This window comes from Puma concolor, chromosome C1 (assembly GCF_028749965.1).
Source record: "Puma concolor isolate L17-30 chromosome C1, mPumCon1.1.hap2, whole genome shotgun sequence".
Lineage (NCBI taxonomy): Eukaryota > Metazoa > Chordata > Mammalia > Carnivora > Felidae > Puma > Puma concolor.
The window spans coordinates 116,373,841-116,397,545 of NC_141674.1; the positions used below are offsets into that span (position 1 = coordinate 116,373,841).

General features: G+C 39.4%; 1 pseudogene across 1 annotated transcript; it reads right to left on the reverse strand.

The window, feature by feature from the left end:
- Positions 1 to 21,922: 21,922 nt before the first annotated feature.
- On the reverse strand, positions 21,923 to 23,101 carry LOC112865596 (large ribosomal subunit protein eL32 pseudogene; annotated as a pseudogene). The gene is made up of 2 exons (XR_015254122.1): positions 23,013 to 23,101; positions 21,923 to 22,517 (listed from the first exon to the last, which is right to left on the reverse strand). The product of XR_015254122.1 is annotated as a large ribosomal subunit protein eL32 pseudogene (transcript).
- Between the last annotated feature and the right edge of the window lie 604 nt (positions 23,102 to 23,705).

Below are 23,705 nucleotides of genomic sequence, written 5' to 3' on the forward strand. Positions count from 1 at the left end.
TCTAAGGCCTGAACCTTCTATTAAGTTGCGCGTCCTACTTTTCTGCCATAGTCACCTTTGATTTTAATCCTCTGTGCAACTTCATTCTCCCTGATGGTTCTTCTACCCACATCCAGTTCCTTTCTTTGTCTTCTTCCAAGTCTACTCTTGCCTGGGTTTCTCTTTCTTACTAAATCATGAGCTTATCTTCAGCGTTTGGATGAACCCCATCTTCTCCAGAAGTACTCTCTCCTAACTACGTGTCACGATTGCCTCCCCTCAGGCATATCTCTCCAGGGTGAATTTCTTGCAACGAGAGTGTGCATAGACTCATCCATATGTCTCATTTCTTTGACTCCTGTGATCCGTGGGCCTCTGGTTGGCCTCATTAAAGGGTTATGTGTGATTTTTTTTTCTAGTGGCTTTCTAGTACAAATACCAGACGCCCGAAGAGCATGGTTCAAAGAAAGAAATGCAAAATGATCAAACTATCTGTTCCCTTAGTAATGCTGCTGGATACCTCCGAGATAGGCTAATAGTTAACATGGTAGGATCTAATTTCAAATTTCAGGAGCAGCTCAATATATAAGGGCTATCAGAGGATCTGAAGGTTAGCCAACCGCAATGCTGATGCAAATGAGATCTGTATCGTTAGGCACATACCATGCGCAGAGGCTTCAAGAAGAGGGACTTGAACCATAGTTCACGCCCTAAATCCCAACTGCAAGAGTCCACTGCATCATGCCAGGGGCCCAGGGAGCCGCAGATAAGTGTGGGTTATCTTTTGGAGCATCAAAGATTTGGAAGACACTATTCTTTCTTTGATTAAAGTCAAAACAGATTTGCTGGAGTGTGTAATGCAAAATTGATACAACTTAAAACATTTAACCTGAAACAAAGTCTTTAGATTCCACCAGCTGTTCCAGGCGACTACCTCAGGTGCTCTGGAGTCAGTGCCAGGAAAAAAATGTCTTTCTCTGGCGAGAGTATCTCAGGGAGCACCTTCGAGATAGAAGGTGTGCTGCCTTGCCATTGTAATGAGTCAAACTGTTTTGTTTCATTAGAGTAAACGTGTTTGGAATGCTATAATTACTTGTTAGTGAGGAGAACATTTGCTCTAATTAGGTATTCATTAGAAATTCAAAAATCACTTAATATTAGCAATTAAAACTGGAACTGTACATTGAGATTGAGTTTCCCATGTCAGTAAACTAAACAGCCAATGCACACTCATTCTGAATTTTGCATAACTGACTACAGCTCACAGGGGCACAGAAGGAGAGAGAAAGTAGCAGACTTAATTGGAAAACTTGCATGGGGCGGGGGGGGGGGGGGGGGGGGGCAGTGGTGGGAGGGTGGGCTGGGGAACCAAGATCTGGAACAGCCAATCCCCTCAGAAGTTACTAATATAGAGGGCTGGGCAGAATCTGGTGAACCAGCCAGTCTGGTCAACTAGATCTGTGCTAGGCACAGAGCTTGGAGAAAGGAGGGTGGGAAGGAAGAGAGAAGAAAGAGGGGAAGAAAGCAACGATTATTCATCCAAGAAATAACTGGGCCCTTTCAATGTGCGGAATAGCCTGTGTTCCCACGGACAGCAGACTTAAACCAGGAGATCAAGTATTAGAGCAAAACTAGAACAAACTACACGATAGTTAAAGCTTGGGAGAAAAACTGTGGTGCAATACTATAAATCGCGTTTGACAAAATATGGTAAAATGTCAGATACATGATAGTGACCACTAGACTAAATGACTCTTTCAAAAGAGCAACAGTCTCTCTGGCAAGAGTTAATCAGGCAGCTTTGTCAAATGGGTAGGTTGTCTGTTTATTTGACAGGCAGAAGAGAGGGGCAGTGCATTCCTAACCAAGAACCCTGGATCATGCATACAATACATTTTTACAACATTTAAGGACAGAACTATGTAAAATTTTGGCCAGATAGCTTCGTGCCACGTTGTTCTGAAAACAAAAAACAAACAAAAACAAAAACAAAAAGACAAACAAAAAAAAACAAGCATTTTATTTTTCTTTTAGATGTCACCGAAGAGGTTTTTCCTGGATCGAACAAAACAGTAGCAAAATGTAACGGTAAATATAATCGAGGTGTTTGGATGTGGGCTGACTTACACATCTACTAAGGACTTGCACTTCCCTACTTATTTTATTTTCCCCTTTCTTTCTGCAACAGCTTCAAACATTGTACCTTTCCATTACTGCAGTGAAGTTAGAATATTTTGGTTTTCTTGTCAAAGACCTTCGAGCTTCAGCGACAATTCCTACTCAAGAAACACCATGTATTTTCACTGTATACAGATGCCGCATCTTTCATGCACAGGGTGATATTGTTCTATTTTCTAATTCCTCCCTTTCCATGTCATAGATCTTGGCAAAGGAAGGCCATGTCTGCATGTACAACTAATTTGACTGTTTTGACTGAACTGAGGGGCTATTACCTGCTTGCTGATAACTTAGTTAAATAACTAGCTGTCAAAACAATCATGATCATGCTGGCTGGGTGTTAAAGCACAGCAAGAGTGACTGAGACAGGCTGTATTTTACTGCTGGATAAGGACTTCAAGGATGGAACCATGGGTTCTGTAGAGGTTACTCCTTCCTTAGGAGTGCCAGCTTAAGCACCACTTACTACATGATTTGACTTTTTTTTTTTTAAGTTTATTTACTTATTTTGAGAAAGAGAGAGAGAGACAGCATGAATAGGGGAGGGGCAGAGAGACAGGGAGAGAGAGAATCCCAAGCAGGCTCCATGCTGCCAGTGCAGAGCCTGATGCGGGGTTTGAACCCATGAAACCGTGAGATCATGACCTGAGCCCAAACCAAGAGCCAGACACTTAAGTAACTGAGCCACCCGTGATTCAATTTTCTTATGAAGTGAGCATCACAGTTTTTATAATTTTCTTTGGTTTTGGAAAATTGCTTTGCCCACACCCTCATTTATTCATTTAATTAAGACATTCCCCATCTACCCTCCATATTTCAGATTCTCTGCCTGTGTCAGATTCAGATTCTTCCCCATTCCATGGAAAAAAGATTGGCTCCTTCTTCTTAGCCTCCATCACAGGCTGTGAATCCTCTCTTCATCCCATAAATGCTTGGAGTTCTCTAGTCCCCTTCTTCAGTCTTTCCTTATTATTTCTCTTCTTTAAAAAAAATTATTTATTTTTGACAGAGAGAAACAAACAGAGTGTGAACAAGGGAGGGGCAGAGAGAGGGGGACACAGAATCCGAAGCAGGCTCCAGGCTCTGAGCTGTCAGCGCCGAGCCCGACACAGGGCTTGAACTCATGAACTGTGAGATCATGACCTGAGCGGAAGTCAGATGCCCAACCAACTGAGCCACCCTGGCGCCTCTTAACCCAAGCAGGTTCCACACTGTGAGCGCAGAGCCTGGTGTGGGGCTTGAACCCACAAACTGTGAGATCATGACTTCAGCTGAAATCAAGTTGGATGTTTAATCAACTGAGCCACCCAGGTCCCCCCTTATTATTTCTTGAGAGTTCTTCCCTCAACCAGTTCCATGTTATCGAATAACCACCCTAATGCTAATGACTCTAAAATTTATCTCCAACCCTACACACCCTTCTGTGTCTGTCTCTTCCTTCACCTAAACTCTAAGAGCTCACACCTCTCGTTGTCTTTCTCACCAAACCTGTTCTTCATGCGTCAGTTCCCATGCAGTGACCCAAGTGAGACCCTCAGTCAAAAGCCTTGGCTCCTTTCTCAGGCACGGGCAGAACCTTCAATGAGTCGTCATGAAAAGTTTATCATGATCCCTTTTTAGGCCTCACATCTATCTGCTTGTTCCATTCTAACAGCCATCTTCTTTGTTTGGACTACAACATCGCTCTATTTCAAGCAACCTAAAATTTATCTCTGAACAGAAGCAATCTCCAATATAGAGAGATCTCTACAGTCTGCTTCTTCACCACTCTGTCTTCACTATGCAGAGTAGACCTTCTCACGTGTTCAAAAGCATATTTACGTTACACTCGATAAACACAATGTTTGATATTCATGAAAATCTTGAGTCCCTCATAAACAAGTCTCAGGTCAAAAGATAAATACAAATCCAAATTGTAGAATTTCTAGAAAGCAATGATAATGAAAACACTACATTTCAGAACCAAGATGCAGGGGGAAAAAATGCTGAGAAGAAATGCAATTTTAAATACTCACATGGACAGAAAAGAAATCATGAAAGGGAATAAGTATCTCACGGAAGATTTGCACAAAAAGTTGAAAACTAACAGCCAAATTAGCTGAGTCAGAGAAGAAGGAATCAAAGACAAAATACAAATTAATCATCTCGGGGAAAACACTAACAGAAAAACCTACTGATAAATAAATAAATTATATGTGGAAATAGAAAATTAATAAAACAACAACTTACCTGAGAAAAAGAGAAGATTAAAAAAATGCAAAATAAATAAACGTGGTTAAGACAAGGGGAAAATCAATGTGGAAACAGGGAGAACAGAATAAAAACACTCGAGATTTGTTTTTGTTTTGTTTTGTTTTGTTTTGTTTTGTTTTGTAAATTCCAAGCAAATGAATAGAAGCTGGATGAAATGGAAGACACTTTAATACAATGTTATTTACCCAGACTGACTTTATAAAAGCAGCAACTAAATAGATCGATTTACATACAAGTGAAGAACTTCAACAACAGTATACTGCTAAGAGGATATCAAAAACACATGATTTCAGAGCAGAATTCTACCGAAAATACATACAAATTCTAATACTACTTAAATTGTCCCAGACGATCGGGGACAAAGGGACATTTCTAAATTATTTTAATGAGGAAAATTCAATATTGACTCAAAATATAAAATGGTTGCCCAAAAAGAAAAGTATAGAATAAATTACTTTATGAACCTCCATTCTAGGGATTCAAGGATGATTATTAAGAAATATGTAAATAGATTATATTATTTCATTTAGAGAAATTGTATAAATCTCGCCATAGAAATGGAAATACATTTGACAACTTTCAACTATACTCTTGATAAAACACCAACTGTAACACAATAGAAATTGATGAGTATGTACTTAAACATGATAATGTGTATACACACATATGCACACACACAAGTGCATACACACACAAGTGCATACACACACGGGTGCACACACATTCACACACCAGGTCCAGCTTAATGGAGGGACAGATCCTGGTGACATTATCAATTTTTAGAGTCAGGAAATGGTCGCTCTCTTTTAACTTGTATCATTATTATCCAACTTTTAACCAGGGTATTGGCCAATGTATCAGGCAAACAAAAGACATTAGAGAATTAAAAGCGGTGATAAGGCAGTTAATACACACACACACACACACACACACACACACACACTATTTGTTGCTGGTATGATCATATAATCAGGAAACCCCAGAATGTATAAGAAAAAAACAAACTATTAAAAACGGTAAATCCGTTCAATGCAATAGCAGGATATAGAGTTTATATTCAAAGGTCAATAGCCCTCATATACACAGACACTAATACTATATAATGGAAGAAAAGCCTTCACTTTTAATGATAGAAAAAAACAAGCCACTAAAAAGAAATGTGCAAAAAACTACTGCCTGCAGAAATTTAAAAAAAAAATCCTTAAAGACACAAAAGTAGACTTGATAAATAGAAATATATAACATGCTTTTAACAGAATGACTCAGTCTCATGAAGATGTCAATTGTCTCTGAGTTATTTATAAATTAAGTCAGTAAAAATACCAAGATTCATTTCCAGAATTAGATCAGCTGATTCTAATCTTATGTAAAACATGAAGTAAATATGGCCATAATAATACTGTAAGTAAAAAGGCGATACAGAGATACAGCCTTAAGAGATATTAAACATTCTATAAAGCCTTGAGAATTTTAAAATGTAGTACTGGAAAATAATCACAACAAAGAAATGGAATAGAAAATCCAGAAATAGACCCAAATATTTATAGAAATTTCATATATAACATACAAGGGATCTCAAGCCGGAAGGGAATATTTTTGACTGCATGTAAACAAATGACTTTGTGTAGGGGATTCAAAACACATGTAAAGACAGATGACAAGCTGAGAAAGCAGTTTTATTTTATTCAGAGGGACATTTTTGCAATTGCAAAAATCCAAACTCTCCCAAGTGATCTATTAGGACTGGTTACGTCCAGCTGTATCCTACACAGTGGAATCCTAAGCAGTTAATGAACTTGTATGGGCAGATCTCCAGATCATATCTTTCATGGAACAAGAAAGGGTAAAAAGAATGTGCATGTTATGCTACCTTTTGAATAAGCAAGAAGAGTGTATATATATCTGTTTATATTTGCGTAGGGGCACCTGGGTGGCGCAGTCGGTTAAGCGTCCGACTTCAGCCAGGTCACGATCTCGCGGTCCGTGAGTTCGAGCCCCGCGTCAGGCTCTGGGCTGATGGCTCGGAGCCTGGAGCCTGCTTCCGATTCTGTGTCTCCCTCTCTCTCTGCCCCTCCCCCGTTCATGCTCTGTCTCTCTCTGTCCCAAAAATAAAATAAACGTTGAAAAAAAAAATTTATATATCTGTTTATATTTGCGTAAAGACATACTAGAAGTCTCCATTATGCTCTTACTGCTGGATTTTGTCTATGCCAGTCTTCTGTCCATGTGAGTTCTTCCTCCTTTGTCTCCAGATCATTCCTACTTACCCTTCAGGTCTTCCTTTCTAAGTATATTTCTCTGGGAAATTGTATGGTCTTTGTGGTCCTCTGCTGTGTTGCAATTATTCCCATGTGCTTATCTTTACGTAAGCTTAGTCTGTCAAAGAAAACTATAATTGTTCATTTGTTTATCCCGTAAGTACCCTGAATAAATGACTATACCTTGGTCCCTGTTGTATTCCTTCTACCTACCAAAGTGCATCAACAAAAGATTGAATAAGTTCAATGAAGGAATTGCCATGCGATTAGTGGCACAATATAAATGAAGTGTGATCATAGGAAAAACCACATAATGGCATTCCTGAGGGAGGCAGAGAAGGAATCCGCAAAGGTTTTGCTTCAAGATATCTTTCTTTTCTTCCTCCTGTCTCGTCCTTTCCCAGTGATTAACTATCCATCTGCTTTTTCCTTTTATCTTCTTTAAAGAGACCCAGTCTTATTAAAGAGACAGGAGTTGAGTGACATGTGGGAAAAGTATTTTAAGTCTGTCAAGATTTGTGGATAAAATGAGTCTTTGCCTCTTCCCAAACAATGAAATATAGTATCCTTGTTTACGGTGAGCAAGTAATGATCATTGATCGGGCCCAAGCTATGTTCCAAGAACTTTGTCAGGTCTTCTGCATAAATTGCCTCTTCAAATAAGAAGGCAACATGCCTTGGTGAGAAGAGAAAGGGTTTTTCTAGTCTGAGTGATAAACTGGTTGACAAGGGAAGAGCATACATGTTTTCATCCTTAGGAAGATATCACACCATTCTGGTTTATTGCAGAGGAAATAATCACTATTGCTCCTTCGCTTGATTTGTCTACAACTTACAAGTGTCTCCTCCAAAGAATAATGTAATTTTTAATATTATTTGATTTTCTTCCCTTGACTTGTCAGAGTTCCAGGCAGGTTTTGGAGGCTGCAGACATGATGTCCTGGGGGACTAGATTGGTTCCCAAGGTACCATTTAGAAATCTATAGAACTGGATCCTCGGGTAAAAGATAAGACCAGTATTCCCCAGCAGTGACACAAATGGACACATTCATGTGCTGCTGTCAGCGCAGACCCCGCCTCTGATCCTCTGTTCTCCTCTCTTCCCTCTGTCTCTGTCCCTCCCCTGCTTACTCTCTCTCTCTCTCTAAGTCAGTCTCAAATACGGGTCCACAAAGAACCCCTTAATAACTTCACGCAAATCTCCACACATCTACTTCCAAGACTCTCCTCTGATATGCGGCCGTGGTGTTCATCTATGGCTCCTTCCTAAGGAAATGGAAGGATGATGAACGATACAGGGAGACTCCTAAGTTTTCCAGAAAATATGTGGAGCCTGCCGTTGCACACTGGTGTTACTAAATTGCACATCTGTCTGTCCGAGGTAAAGGAAACCTTTGTGAGGGCAGGACTGGCATCCAAGTCATCTCTAGTGTCTGTACCCACCAGATAGTTTGGCACGTGGTAGATACTAACTTCATGTTGAATTAAATTCCTTTAAAGTAAGGGTTCTCCCTTGACGGAGGCATAAACTGTGCTATCTGTCTCTCCCTGAAAGAAGTGCTGAATGTGTTCAGCATTTTGAAAGAAAGGAAGCACCACATCCGAATGATCTAAGATCGCTACGCCTCCACCACCAATTTACAAAAAAAAAAAAAAAAAAAAAAAAAAAAAACGTGAAAAGGAAAAATGAAATCCAAGGCGCGTGAGTCACTAGCAATCCCCTGACCTGTGCCTAACACATTTGGTCTCTTTGAAGGAATCATCAAATTGTATCTTAAGTTAAATCTTGCTCCAAATGGAAGAGAAATTCCAATTTCCAAAACACGTTGGGTGGGAGTGTTCAGTTCCCAAAGAGTAAAGGAAAAAGAAGATAAAAAAAATTCTTTGAAGCACTCTACAGGAGACCATTTTCCTTCTCAGGCTTCTAAATGCATTTCTCACAGCACAATTTCAAAGAGTGAAACTGGGATTTGTCTAGCTTCCTTTTCCCCTTGAATTATCTGGGAATTAACTTTTGCAATCTCGACGCTGGGCCTCGAACTCATCAGGGTTCCAAAGCCGCTACAAGTCATAACACCACTCAGGTGCCCAGAAGCTGCTGTCATTTCGGAGGCTCAGAGGCTCACAGCTATGGGAAAAGCGAGCCTGCTCTCTGATAGAGATAAATAAATGGTTTCACCAGAGGAGCCTCTTGCATAGTTTCAGACAGGACTACAAATAAGGGAGGGATTTGCAGAGATCAGGAAGGCGCTTCCTGCCCCCAGGTCTCTCCACCTCTAGCCGAGCAGGTGGCATGCTTAGGGGGAGAGTTCCTGCTGAGTGATGAGCAAAAGTGTGTTTTGTTATGCTTGTTGTTGTGGTCGTGGTGGTTGTGGTTGGTCTCTGCCATTTCCTAGCTGCGTAACCTTGGGCAAATCCCTTTAAACCTTGAATGTGTATTTGTTCAACTGCAAAATCGAAGCAATTTGTACTTATTTCAAATGACTTTTTGTAAAAATTAAATCAGGCAGTGCTTTTAAGAACCTGTCTCAGAGAAGTACTCTATCAGGCCAGGGTTGTCTTCCTTTGATGAGGTACCGAGGTCTTCATGAGTGATAATTTGCTTAGGTCAACACCAATACAGGTTTTAGATTCCTTGTTTACAATTCAAATGCTTTGAGATGAACACAAGAGGTCAAGGGGCATCCATCCATTTTCAATTGTATCTCAAATTTTACAAATCTGTATGTGGGGAAATCTTTTATTAGTACCTGGTGAATTAAGAGCGTTTGTACTTTCATGCACAGTATGCCATTTAAATGATGAATGTGAGTCAAGGGCATCTGATTTCATTACAAGAAATATATATATATATATATATATATATATTATCAGTGGGTGAAGGGGGTTAAAAGGTACAAACTTGCAGTTACGAAATAAATAAGTCATGGGGATGTAATGTACAGCATGGTGACTATGGTTAATACGACTATATTGCATATTTGAAAGTTGCTAAGAGTAGATCTTAAAAGTTCTCATCACAAGAAAAAAAATTATAGTTACGACGGTGATAGATGTTAACGAGACTTATCGTGGTGATCATTTCACAATATATACAAATATTGAATCATGTCTTACACCTGAAACTAATTTAATGTTATAGGTCAATTATACCTCAATAATAATAATAAATAATATATAATAATAATAAAGTCGTTTATAGTGCCCTTTAATGAAACCCCAAGCTCTTATCTTCAAGATTCTGCCCACCATCCTACTCTACCACACTTCACAATGTAGGAGCTTTACATTTGCTGCGCCCTACTTTCTTGAATGTTCCTTCCCCAGATCCACACATAACTGCCTCTTTCTCACCAGGTGATACCCATTTCAAATACCCCCTCTTGGATGACACCTTCTCAAATCACCCAACATACACACCCTGTCGCTTGATCAGACTTTATTTGCATCACAGCACTTGTAACTTCCTGATATTTTCTTGCGACTTCATTTGCTTGCTCGTTTATCGTCTGCACTTACAAAAATAGGCACATTGCAGGTAACACGGTACCGTGCAAGTTCTTTCAAAAGAAACAAAGTTAGGTATTTTATCACCGCCTTCAAGTTTCTGTGAATTTATAAACTCAACAATCTATGGAAATATGTTTGCTAAACCTACATTTGCGGGATGCCATATTGTTAGAGTATGGTTATGAAAATGATAACAAAAATAACATGGCTACTGATTTTAAAACAGTAAAATCAGCCCTCCCTAATTCTCTGCTCAGATACAATAGCAAAAGAATAGGGAGAAAGAAACGCAAGACCAAAAAGTCGCTTGTTCACGAAACTAGAAACCACAAGGTATGTAGTATGTTGAAGGACAAGATGAAAAGTGCTGTCATAGCTTCCCAGATGGTGCAGAGTCTGGGGACACATGTTTACAATGTCAACGGAGACAGTGAGGAATACACTCAACTTAAGAAAACGGGAGCGAGAGTGAGAGCTTCCATGGAAACTGTTTGGTACCAGGAATAAGCACAGGAGATGGGAACCTAGGACACAGTATATAACCTCCCATAAGAGGCAGCCTTTAGGGGAGGGCAATGGTGGGGAGTGAGAAGCACAAATAAGAGAGCCCTACAGCTGCTCTGCACAGTTAACTAAGGGCTCACTCATGCACACAACCAAATCTATTAGCCTGACCTTGGCCTTGGAGTTTCATATGTACCTCTTGTAAATGTGGCTCAGAATATCTCACCCAACTGAAGATGAATAATTATGACAAAAATAACCTCTGGGGGCATCCGGGTGGTTCAGTCAGTTTAGTTTAATAAGACTCTTGATTTCAGCTCAGGTCATGATCTCATGGTTCATGAGTTCAAGCCCCACATTGGGCTCCACACTATCAGCGTGGTTGGGATTCTCTCTCCCTCTCCCTCTCTCTCTGCCCCTCCCCCCACTTGCTCACTCTCTCAAATAAATAAAACTTAAAAAAAAGCTCTAGATCTATAAAAATATATTACCATTTATACACACACATATACACATGTGCCAAAAAAAAAAAAAAATACTGCTATCCAGTAGACAAAGCCTGCCATCATTACCATAAAAGGAAAATAAAAACTTTAATGAAGTAATAACTTAGAAAAAAAAACAAAGACTCAAATTTGAAAAACAATACCTAAGAAAATCATGAAACAAAAGAAGGGCATGAGGAGCAGAAAAAAAAAAACTAAAGGAAAAGAAATGAAAAAATAAAACCAATGCAAAATGTCGTATATAGGAGAATGAATATTGCAGAAAAACGGAGGCTGCTATAAGGAGCACAGGATGGAGAAAAGCAAACACGGGGATCAATGAGTTAACGGAGAACTGAACCAATAATATAATACAGACCCGAAACGATATTAAGAGCTATAGAAGACACATTCTTAAAATAGTTGTTTGGAAAGAAAAATATTGTTTCTGAAGAGGACAAAAGTAAAAAAAAAAGAAAATGGAGCTATAATTTAATATTTTCCCCAGGTATAAAAGAAAACTTGATTTTAGATATTAAAGAGGGCATTGAGTCCTGGGAAAGAATTGACACATAACGATTAGCCCTGAAACATCTCCTAATAAAGTTACTGAAGAGTAAATTAAATCAGGAATCTTTCAAGCCAGGATTTCTAGCAGTGCTAAAAACTAGCAGGGAGTGCTTCAGTTTCTAAATGAACCAAAAAGTCCCAATAATGTGTATCAGCATTTAGGGGTTTAAGAGCAAAGACCGTACACACACATTGTTAGGAATTTCCAGAAACAGAATAAAGATGTCCGGTGAGGCCTCCTTGAGGAAGCTATGATGGGATAACCTTGAACCGAGTGAAAAGTAAATGGAGAAACTACAGTGAGTGGTTAGGGCTGACCACGGACCCCATTTCCCTGTAGAATGAAGACCGCAACAAATGTGGCACTCGGCCTTCAGTACAAACTTTGAAGATTATAAATTTTGGTGTTTTAGAAAATCTGTAACCAGCAGGAGTTAGATGAGGGAGAGAAGGTATAAGATGGTAGAAGGATGAAATTTCCTCATATTTCATGGACAGGGGTAAAAAAAAAAGTATTTGAAGGAGATACAATAATTCAGAATATTTTAAAGGCATACACACATTAGGACGCGTAATACAATCATGTAGAATGTGGAGGTGAAGAGAGTGAGCTCTGGAAACAGACAAAGTGGAAGATTTTTCCCTCCTATTATCATCTATGGAAAGGCAATACTATAAAATGTTTAAATGAAGGGAGACAAATGCAATATATATATATATATATTTATATATATGCATTTATATAAATGCAATAAATATATATATTTATATATATATACACACACTATATATATAGTATATATTTATATATATACATATATATGTATATATACATATATATGTATTTATATATGTATATATGTATATATATACATATATATGTATTTATATATGTATGTATATATGTGTATGTATATATATACATACGCACACATATATGTATATATACATATTTTTATGAAGGTAGCAATTAGCTAAAAAGCATAAGAAACATACAATGCTAGCAAAGCAATCACAGACAGAAGAGTAGAAGAAACAACAAAACAATATAATTGCTCTAAAATCAAATCAGAAACAATGGCATCAAAGAACATAATAGTACCAAGTCAAAACTTTATTGATCTGCCAATCAATAAAGAAAAAAATTAATAATGTCAATTAAAGCTAAAAAAAAAAAGAAAAAAAAGACTGGATCACAAAAACAAAATTTAAATAGTCTTTAAAAAAAAAAAGCAAGACGCAGGGCACCTGGGCAGCTCAGCCAGTTGACTGTCTGACTCTTGATTTTGGCTCAGGTCACGATCCCAGGGTCGTGGGATCAAGCCCTGCATCAGGCTCTTCACTGAGCATGGAGACTACTTAAGATTCTCTCTCTCTCCCTCTGTCTGCCCCTCCCCCATCTCCCTCTTTCTCTCTCTCTCTCTCTCTCTCTCTCTCGCTCACTCTCAAATTAAAAAATAAAATAAAATGTGTTTTAAAAGGCAAGACAAAGTGACTAAGAAGGATTGAAAACAAAATGATGGGGAAAAGTTTTTATTCAAAACCAAACAAAAGGAAGGAAACAAGGACCAGCCATGATTTCAATATCAAGAAGTGATTTCAAAACAGCATCATTAAATGAGACAAAGACAATTTATAAAGCTAAAGAGGGTAATCTAAAAAGTGAATAGAAAATGGAAAATTATTTATGATTTGCAACTAAACTAATCAACCAACCAAAAAAGGAAAGAAAAAAAAACACCTCTTTTGTGAACAAGTTTTTTCAAAGAGAAAACTCAAAACTGAAATGACAGAGAAGATAGAAATCAGTGAGTATGAAATACTGTGACTCAAAATCAACTGGACATAACAAGTGTTCAAAGGAACACTTAGTCTTAAATATTTAGTGACTAGGAAAGAATCCAAATAATCAACTCACTTCCATAGTCAAAAATACCAGAATAAGGAAAATAAAAATTTACAAATGATAATGAAGTGGGTAATAACAATAAATAATAGATTAATGAAATAGAAAAGAGAAGAATAAAAGGAAAAATAAATAAGTAAAACCCTTGAAAAAATTAACCATCTTTTACTCTAATAAAAGTTCAAGGAAAAAGCATATACAAGCCAACAACCACAACACCACAACAAACCAATACAAATTTAAAGCATGAAAGCAATTATGATATTCAACGCTATGGAAATAAATTGAAAAAGATCGAACGGGTGCTCACTATGGACTACATAAATTATCAAAACTGGTGACTATAGAAAAGACAGGGAACCTAAAGAGATAGGAAACCAAACTCCGTTAAAAACAATTAAGCTAAAGAACACGTTGTGAAAAATCGCCTCTGTCAAAGAATGAAACAAGACAGGCAAATAAAAACAGGCCAGTGAGTTTCACAGAGGATTTTCACTAAATCATACCAAAACTCAATTAAGATCAATTTCTTACATAAATGTTGATTTAAAAAAAAAAAAATCCTAAACAAAGTAGTTGCAAACTCTGGCCGCTCCCTGAAAAACAACATAACACGTCCAAGAGGACTGATTCCACAAAAGTGGGTGAGTTCCTGTTAAAAAAATACACCAGTTAAATTCATTTGATTTCTACATCAAAAGGGAAAATGGTCTTCAAAAACTCAGCAAAAGCTTTTGATAAGATCAGTATCAGTTCAGGGCGTCTAGCTGGCTCTGTCAGTAGAGCATACAATTCTTGATCTCAAGGTTGTGAGTTCAAGCCCCACATCAGGTGTTGAAAATACTTAGAAATGAAATGGTAAAAAAATATCAGAATTAGTTCTAGACAAAATGCCTTAAAAATACCATATATTAGTGATATGCATTTATTGAACTCTTACTCTATTCCAGTATCAGCGATATACATCTACTGAACTCTTACTGTATTTCAGGCAGCACTCTAAGTGCTTTTTGTGTATTAACTCATTTTATCATTTACAGCCACATTTACAGCCATTTTATCCTGAATACAGCCTTATAAATTCATCACGAGCAATGAGGCCAGGCACAGTTCTTTTTTTTTTTTTTAATGTTTACTTTTGTTTTTGAGACAGAGAGAGACAGAGCATGAGTGGGGGAGGGGCAGAGAGAGAGGGAGACACAGAATCTGAAGCAGGCTCCAGGCTCCAAGCTGTTAGCACAGAGCCAGACGCGGGGCTTGAACTCACCATCTGTGAGATCATGACCTGAGCCGAAGCCAGACACCCAACTGACTGAGCCACCCAGGTGCTCCAAGGCCAGGTACTGTTCTAAGTACTTTACATATATTATCTCCTTTAATCCTTATAATACCCCATGAGATAGGTGTTACTATCCCATCTTTATACATACATGAACATGAGTATACAAGCACACTTAATATATCAACTCAAAAGCCCCCTTCAGGGTAAATACGGAAGCATTGAAAATCTTCCCATTAGAGGCAAGAAGGAGATACGGGTTTTCATTAGCACCATTATTATCTCACTAGGCTTTGCAACTGCAAATAAATACAATTACACTGGAAAGAAAAATACATATAAAAATAAGATAACAAATGGCCAGATCCATTGCAAAGGTACAACCTTATTTGTGGAACACCTGCCAGATTCAATTGAGAAAACTCATTTCAATGTTCAAACAATCAAAAGAAAAAAAAAAAACCTCAGGATACTTGCTGTGAATCTCATATGTAGAAATAAATACTTTCTTATTACCATGTTGGAAGAAATAATGGAAGAAAATATGTCATTTATATCAGGATTAACAGTAAGGCAGAGATTGTGGAGAACTAGACATAAATACCTAGAAGGTCTATCTTGAGGCAAGGTCTGCATTGAAAATTAAAATGAAAGTCATAAACACACAAAGACTTCAACAAATAGGTAGCCTTGCCATATTTTAGGAAAAGATAACAATTTTCGTTATCTCTGTAGACATATAAACCTCATGCTGATTTAATAAACATACCATGTTTTTGAAATACAGCTTTGTTCTCAAGATCCTTAGAAAATCTTGAGAAGAATGGCTTGAAAATTCTGGGAAAAAAAGAATATGAGGGAAGATTAGCCTTAGCTGATATTAAACATATTCTAAACCTCCAAAAAAGGAAGAGCGTGATTCTTGCATGAAGAGACAGGTAAATCAGACAACTGGAAAGCTGACAAGAACATAAAATATCGCTATCATGATCTAGGTGTCAAAAGGGCACTTCAGTTATTCTTTTTTTTTTCAATATATGAAGTTTATTGTCAAATTGGTTTCCATACAACACCCAGTGCTCATCACAAAAGGTGCCCTCCTCAATACCCATCATCCACTCTCCCCTCCCTCCCACCCCCCATCAACCCTCAGTTTGTTCTCAGTTTTTAACAGTCTCTTATGCTTTGGCTGTCTCCCACTCTAACCTCTTTTTTTTTTTTTTCCTTCCCCTCCCCCATGGGTTTCTGTTAAGTTTCTCAGGATCCACATAAGAGTGAAAGCATATGGTATCTGTCTTTCTCTGTATGGCTTATTTCACTTAGCATCACACTCTCCAGTTCCATCCATGTTGCTACAAATATGTTCCATCCATATTTCATTCTTTCTCATTGCCATGTGGTACTCCATTGTGTATATAAACCACAATTTCTTTATCCATTCATCAGATGATGGACATTTAGGCTCTTTCCATAATTTGGCTATTGTTGACAGTGCTGCTATAAACATTGGGGTACAAGTGCCCCTATGCATCAGTACTCCTGTATCCCTTGGGTCAATTCCTAGCAGTGCTATTGCTGGGTCATAGGGTAGGTCTATTTTTAATTTTCTGAGGAACCTCCACACTGTTTTCCAGAGTGGCTGCACCAATTTGCATTCCCACCAACACTGCAAGAGGGTACCCGTTTCTCCACATCCTCACCAGCATCTATAGTCTCCTGATTTGTTCATTTTGGCCACTCTGACTGGCGTGAGGTGATATCTGAGTGTGGTTTTGATTTGTATTTCCCTGATGAGGAGCGACGTTGAGCATCTTTTCATGTGCCTGTTGGCCATCTGGATGTCTTCTTTAGAGAAGTGTCTATTCATGTTTTCTGCCCATTTCTTCACTGGGTTATTTGTTTTTCAGGTGTGGAGTTTGGTGAGCTCTTTATACATTTTGGATACTAGCCCTTTGTCCGATATGTCATTTGCAAATATCTTTTCCCATTCCGTTGGTTGCTTTTTAGTTTTGTTGGTTGTTTCCTTTGCTGTGCAGAAGCTTTTTATCTTCATAAGGTCCCAGTAGTTCATTTTTGCTTTTAATTCCCTTGCCTTTGGGGATGTGTCAAGTAAGAAATTGCTACGGCTGAGGTCAGAGAGGTCTTTTCCTGCTTTCTCCTCTAGGGTTTTGATGGTTTCCTGTCTCACATTCAGGTCCTTTATCCATTTTGAGTTTATTTTTGTGAATGGTGTGAGAAAGTGGTCTAGTTTCAACCTTCTGCATGTTGCTGTCCAGTTCTCCCAGCACCATTTGTTAAAGAGACTGTCTTTTTTCCATTGGATACTCTTTCCTGCTTTGTCAAAGATTAGTTGGCCATACGTTTGTGGGTCTAGTTCTGGGGTTTCTATTCTATTCCATTGGTCTATGTGTCTGTTTTTAGCACTTCAGTTATTCTATTCACACCTTACTTTCCTTGTCTGGAGAACACAGTCAAGAGTAGCAACTACCAGGTCACTTTGAATAAGCATTGCATGAAGGAAAGGCAAATCTGTATCCAGAGTCAGGGTCTATCACAGTAAGAACAAAACATTGTCCTTTCTGTTACAGAAGTGGCCCAGTGTAATGAACCTGCTACCAAGTATCTGATTGATTACCCCGGGGAGTGGTGCCATATGAGGGGCTTTGCACTGGTTACTACGGCTGGTGTTTTGGGCAAACTACTTCTGAGAGTCGTTTCTGACATGCATGGAGAAAAAGGCACTTGCCAGATCAACGGATACCTACAACGTACCAAGGGATGTGTTAATTTACTCAAGCAATAAAACCACATCTGATACAGTAACTGCAGTTACAATCATCACCACGTTTAGGTTTTGGTAATCTGCTCTCATCCTCTGAGATCTGTCTTCTGCATGGGCCACACAGGCAAGTCAAATATCATGAGAATCACCACCTTCAAGTCCTTGCTGGGGGCAGTGACCTCTGCAACCCCTCCATGAATAATGTTGTCTTTGTTCTCTATTTTCCTGAGTAGAGACAGTCCTAATGGCTTCACTTGGTCCTTCTCACCATAGTAGCCCTCACCCCATAGGTCAGGGGACCAGACTGAGGATTCTGCCAATTGCTGAGCATGGCTATTCCAAACAAGCATTCCAGAACCAGGGAAAAAAACACCAAAAGACTCCAGGGACTCACTAGACCCCACCGTGAGATGAGCCTGAGCTACAACTCCATTGATCACCTGACTTCCAAAGCCTCTACTCTGACTGATGGGCTGCAGTGACATTTTGGATCTCCTGGAATTATTGTCAGCTCAAAGTCATATTCAGTAATCTCTGGAAGGTCTGATTAGTTCCTTATCTCCAGTGCAGAGTCACCATGGTGAAAGGCCATAATCCCTTTTGGGGAAGACTGAGAGAAAGACTGACTATACATTTTTTATAGGATACACGGTCGTCCCTCAAGGGAGCTCCTCGTTTTCTTTGTGCAAGGAGCTCTGGGTCAGTAAACTGGATCAAGTTTGGAAATTGACGTGAGGGGTCCTGAGTCTCTATTTTCATTATGTAAATTCGACTTTTGTTCACTTGACCTGGAGCCCTTCCTCTTAGAGACGTCAAGTAAGAATTTAGTAGGCTCCACATCTATTCCACTTTTAGGAACATTATGATCAACTAGCCAACACCATGGGTCTTTGTGAGTCAGACTGTTTTAATTGCCACTTGGACGCAGTCATCCGTTGCAGTAACTATGACCATCTTGCCTTTGGAAGTTGATGCGGCCACTTGGCCCCCACCACCCAGGATCCAATTTACCCTCTTGTATTAGGTTTTCTGTTGCTTTCAGTGGCAGCAGTTCCCATGGTAATTTCAGTCCTATGGAAAAAGTGATTACAGAGATCTGCAGGGAGGCTGGGGCTCCCCTCACGGTATTGATGATGGGCATGTCCTCTGGACCCTCCTCTGTGGGTGAGCAGGCCTTCCACGACAAATCCACTCTAACGGTCGAATCTCCCTAACCCTTTGAAGCCATTTCTCTCCAGTATGTCAAGGCAGGGCTAGCACTTCAAGTTCATTTACTGGGGGCCACCTTTGTTCCCCATTTCCACAAAATAACGAACTTTTAGAGCCCTTTCTAACACCGCATGTGGCAACATTAAATCCAGAATCTCTGCTTTGTGAGCTCATAGCAATAAATTCAGTCTGATATAACTTTATGTTCCTTTCATTATTACCCCATGCCCTTAGTGTACATTTCTACCCATATTCACCAGGTTTGTGTCTCAATAAATTGGAAAAAATCAAATAGCTCTTTCGGAGTGCAGCACACCTCCACGTGGGTCACAATTTTCTACCTCACCTTTGGAGTCAAGTTAGAGGTCTAGAAGCAAAGAAGGGCGGTGGGGGTGAGGAGTATCAGTAGTGTATACAACTGTTTCAGGGGAGGCCGCAGCTGTTTCCTCATGCAAATAGGGTTACTCTCCTCAGACAGGGAGGGAACAGCTGCTTCTATGGGCAAAGAAGAGTCGTCAGAATTTAGGGGTTAGATTCTCCAGTTTCATCAGAGTCTCTCCATTTTTCCCCACTTCAACTTCCAGGATCTCATCCCTCCCACCCCCATCAATGCCCTTGCTTTAACAGTAGAAATGCAGTAAGGTTGAGAATTCAATTTGTGTTGCAATTCAGCCACTCGGGATGAGTTTCGGGTTTTGGTTTTTTGGCAATCTCAGTTCATATACGTGGCACTTCAGCTGGAAGCTGGAATCCTTGAGCTTATCCTTTTCTTGTCCGATGATATGGGAGCAACCAGACAATCTCATTATACTCGTTAATTTGATAAAAATGTTCAAAGATATCATACCTGTGGTCACATGTGTGGTCACAGAACCTTGCCTTTTATTTGATTATGAATATCCAGTGGTGGTATCTTGCTTATCACTATTGCCACACCACACCATGGGCCACCACTGCTCGCCATACTAATGGTAGTGCCTTGAAACTTCATCTTTTAGAAGACCAATTCCAGGGAAGTGTAGGTGGCTCAGTCAGTTAAGGATCCAACACTTGATTTTGGCTCAGGTCATTATCTCATGGTCGTGGGATCAAGCTCCCCATAGGATTCTGTCTCTCTCTCCCTGGCTCTCTCTGCCCCTCCCCCACTCACATCCATGCACACACTCTCTTGCTCTCTAAATAAATAGTTAATAAATAAATAGAAAACCAATTCCAGAAACACCAGATTCAATGTAGAAATCTCACCTTTCAGATGATATTTCCCTTGAACCACTCTTTGTACCAAAATCTGTAGTAGTCAAAATTTCCCAGAGAAACAACAAATAGGATGCATGTGTTAACACACATATACCTATACAGACATATAGATACAGATAAGAATAGTATGTACATGAATACAGAGAGAAGTGTTTCTTGTAAGGAATTGGCTCACATGCTATGGAGGTTGGTAAATCCAAAATCTGCAGGTCAGATGGCAAACTAAAGACCCGGAGAAAAGTTGCGGTTTGAGTTCAAAAACAGTCTGTTTGGGGCGCCTGGGTGGCGCAGTCGGTTAAGCGTCCGACTTCAGCCAGGTCACGATCTCGCGGTCCGTGAGTTCGAGCCCCGCGTCCGGCTCTGGGCTGATGGCTCAGAGCCTGGAGCCTGTTTCCAATTCTGTGTCTCCCTCTCTCTCTGCCCCTCCCCCGTTCATGCTCTGTCTCTCTCTGTCCCAAAAATAAATAAACGTTGAAAAAAAATTTAAAAAAAAACCAGTCTGTTGGCAGATTTCCCTCTTCTTCAGGGGAGGTCAGTCTTTTTTTTTTTTTTTAGACCTTCAATTGACCGGATGAGATCTATCTACATTACGCAGGGCAGTTTGCTTTACTCAAATTCCACTGACTTAAATGTTACTCTCTCTTAAAAAGCCTTCCCCAAAATATCTAGACTAGTGTTTGACCAAATATCTGATCAAAATAAATCAAAATAAATAATCAAAGTAAACTTCAAAATAAATAGCAGGGTAATTTTAACCAAGTGAGTTTTCTTAATGTAGCATGGAAGTTATAATGCTGATGCAAGTGTTGTTTTAAGATTTCAAAGAGGTAATATGTAAGGAATAGTTCCGTGCTATAGTTCATATTTAATAAAGTGACAATTAGCCATAATTTAACTATCATTGTTCATATGTGTCTTTAAGCTAATTTCATTCAAAAGGTAAGTAAAATTTTGTATCCTGCTTTTGTTGCTTATTATTAGTTGTGAGATTGCTTTGGATAATAATTTTATGAATATATAATATTCCATATATGGACTTATCACAATTTGCTTATCTTCCACTTAGCTTTTAACTTATATCCTGTTTTTCACTGTTATAAACTATGTCACAAATTTTGAATGAGAATCTACACTGCTTTTAAGTTTTATTATTACACTCCATACAATGTTTACATCCTCCCATATACACACGTTTTGGCCTGATGTCTTTATTTTTGAATGCAGATTTTAACTTTAAATATAAAACCTGAATTCAAGCTATGCCTTGGACTTCAATTTCATGTCTTTCCATCATAACAGGCAAGGCATTTATTTCTTTGGGAACACTGTAGATTTATTCATGCCTCCTCTACAAGAAAACAGTTAAGTGACCTTTTCCAATAATCTTTGCTTTGAGGGGAAAGGAAAAGGTTTTACAGGTGCCTTGAGAACCTTCCAGAATTTCATCTAGTATTTCCTGGTCTTCAAATATAACCTGAGTGCAGAGAGGTATAGCTGGGTACCTGGCACAAATTAGTCAGAGAGGGGTTAATATACGAATGTATGATGGATCATACTAATGGACCAGCAAAGTAACTTGGTAAAAGTCTCACCTGTTATATATGTCTTTATCCTCTACCTTAGAGCTTGAATGCCTACCAAGTTACTTAACCTACACCTTAAGAACCTTAGTTCTTTCCGGGGAGTAAGGGCGTAAATCAGAATCCCTCAGGGACTGGTTTTATTTATTTTTATTTTTATTTTTTTGTAGTTTTATGGTTTTATTAACACAAATTTATGTGCACATAAGCTGTCTGTCCATTCATTTTCTTCACTGCGCAGCCTGGCACTGGGATTCCAGACTCTGATGGCCGGCTGGGCTGCTCTTTCCACACTGGCTTTGGGGTTCTTGGAGGAGACATTGTGAGAATTCTGCACAGGAAGATTTGCTGCACATCAGCAGCACTTCAAGCTCCTTGACCTTGTGGACTAGGAACCTCCGGAAGCCACTGGGAAGCATGCATTTTATTTTCTTGTTGCTCCTGTAACCAACGTCGGCCATCGAGATCTGGCCCTGGAATCTTCCGCGCACTCTATTGTCAGCGCCTCTGGGTTTTCGGCAATTGCACTTCATTTTGACATATCGGTCTGAATGGTGCCAGATGAACTTCTTGGTCCTCCTTTTAAGGATCTTGGCCTCCACCAGAGGACTGAGGGCGGCCATGATGCCGAGTAACAGACGGCTGCCGCCTCGAGCGCCCAGGAAGAGAGGGGAAGGTGGCGCGCGAGGGCTGATGGGACTTCTCGGGAGTGGTTTTGAAATGCGCTCGTCAGTCTCCACAGCGCCACCCTTGCTATTCAGCCATAACTTGAGGGTTAGAGTATGGGAGAATGCAGCTCTAATATACCGAAAAAAATCATCCCCAGGTAATTGTGATTACTCTGAGCCTAATTCTGCTTCCATACCCTGTGGAGGCCACAGATCCTGCCAAACCCTGATATGGTACAATAAGAACTGCCCCGTGATGGGAGTTAGGAACAGAGCCGGAAATGGAATGCAGGTCCCTTGATTGCCACCCCGATGCCCTTTTCAAGGCCGTCTTTCCACAGGGATTATCTTCAATTCATCATTTGAAATTGGAAATACATTATATCAGCTGCAATCATTTAAAATGTTAACAAGAACTAGTTTTCTATGTTTCTGGAGATAGACTAACACTCTACAAAATTAGAAAGAGCTTGGAGGAGAAGTAAAAGATCAGGAGTGAGAGTATTTCAGATGCTCAAACATGCTACACACTATGGGAAAACAATGAATTTAGGAAATAGTTGCCTTGGAGATGAAACCCAACATCCCACTTACCAGCTGTGGGAACTTGAATCAATTACTTCACCTTCCTTTATCTTTGTTTCCTTATTGGGGTTATTGGAGATAATAATGCCTGTCTCGTGGTGGTGTTGAGAGAATTGAATGATATCATTTATAAAGAGACCTTCTTGCTTAACAACAGTGGAAAGGATAGTAGTCATAATAGGAGTGGCTGTGACACAATAATTTCTGATTTCCCTCTGTATTCTCCCTAACTTGGCAGTAGGTTGGAAGAGGGGTAGCCTTTATTCAGTGGGACCAGCAGAAGGCATCTCAAAAAGTTTATTTTGAAGATAACAGAGGAGAGTATTTTACGCTTCATATTTCACTAAGAGTATTCCCTATGGCCTTGTAGAATTGTTGGAGAAAATGACCCTGCAGAGAGAGAGAGAGAGAGAGAGAGAGAGCTTTCAGATCCGACATTTATCCTGCTTGACTCCAGAACACTCTGGAATACAGATATCGTTATCTTGTGTGGCCCGGGACAAGTAATTTATTCTCTTTTCACTTTCTTCCCCAACTGTAAAGTGAGGTGGTGGGACACAGCTATGTCTATCATTATATGTGTCTTTAAGATTACAGTGCCCCCAGGTAAGGGTTCTTGCCCTAACGACGGTTGACCTGATGATTTTTACCCTTACGAGACCTGTCTAATTGGCAACCAATAGATAATGCGAAGCCAAAACA